The sequence below is a fragment of the Micropterus dolomieu genome, linkage group LG18, assembly GCF_021292245.1.
Source record: "Micropterus dolomieu isolate WLL.071019.BEF.003 ecotype Adirondacks linkage group LG18, ASM2129224v1, whole genome shotgun sequence".
In the NCBI taxonomy this organism is placed as follows: Eukaryota; Metazoa; Chordata; class Actinopteri; order Centrarchiformes; family Centrarchidae; genus Micropterus; species Micropterus dolomieu.
In genome coordinates, this window is record NC_060167.1 from 3,463,301 (window position 1) to 3,464,505 (window position 1,205).

Here is a 1,205-nt window from a genome sequence, read left to right on the forward strand (position 1 = left end):
CACTCTCTGCACCTCCTGTAGTCCATTGAGCTGCAGTGTCCTGGCCACAGTTGTGGGATCACAGTATCACAGCAGATTGACCTCCTACAGGACACAGACTGATCTCTGCTGAATTATATCAAGCTTCAGGTTCATTGGGTTGAATTGACGACGACAACAACAACAACAACAACAACACCACCAACAACCAACAACAACGAAAAATGAATTACTTCACATGTATTTAGCTTTTAGCTGACGCTTTTATTCAAAGTGACGTTACGTCTTGCCAAGCACAAGCACAGCAAAAACTTACACCATGCTGAGTCAGGCAGTCCATAAGGCAAAACATTCAAAGATCAACAATCAGAAATGAACACACCAACACAACATTTGACACGTCATAAAATGTCATGTGCTTGAGGTCTTCTACACCTGCAGCTGGACTGGTACTTGCCAAATGTCATGTTGAAGAACGATCATACATGTCGTTGTGCTTTCCAACTTACGTATGTCGTTTTGGGAAACTCAGCCTATTTTGTTGTTGTGGTGTGAGGATGTATTGGCACGAGTGGAAACCCTCAGACAATCACAAAGAGTAAGCAAAGTTCAGACAGGACACAAGAGGCAGAAAACTTAATTAAACAGGAAGCACAGAACGAATGAATTATGACAAAGCAAAAACATAATCCATAGAATGGGGACAAACACAGACAGGAAGTCTCTCATAAACACGAGGAAGGACATAAACAATATAAAAACAGGAAATACAAAGCACCAAAACCATGACATCCATTTATAATACTGCATCGGCATTTAGAAAGTTTATTTAAAACTAATTAATTAAAGTCTGAACAGATGAAATTCCAGTCTGCGATGGAAGGTGTGTAGAGTTTCTGCAGTTGATGCAGAGCTTGTTCCGCTGTTGTGGAGCCGACAGCAAACAGGGGTGATTTTGTTGAGACGTAGCCGCCGCCCCCCCTCGTAGTGAGGGAGCAGCAAGCCGATTGGCAGAAGCAGAACGTAGTGGACAGGCTGTGGGGTTAATTATTTAATATTTAAATGTGTTTTTCATTTCAAATAGACCCATAAACAAGAACATGGAATATTTCACCAAATGGTTAATATGTATTGGCATTTATAGACATTAAAAAACACAGATAAAATTTGAATGTTTGTTTGTTTTTTTGCTAATTCAGATAATTGCATACACAACAACTTCATCA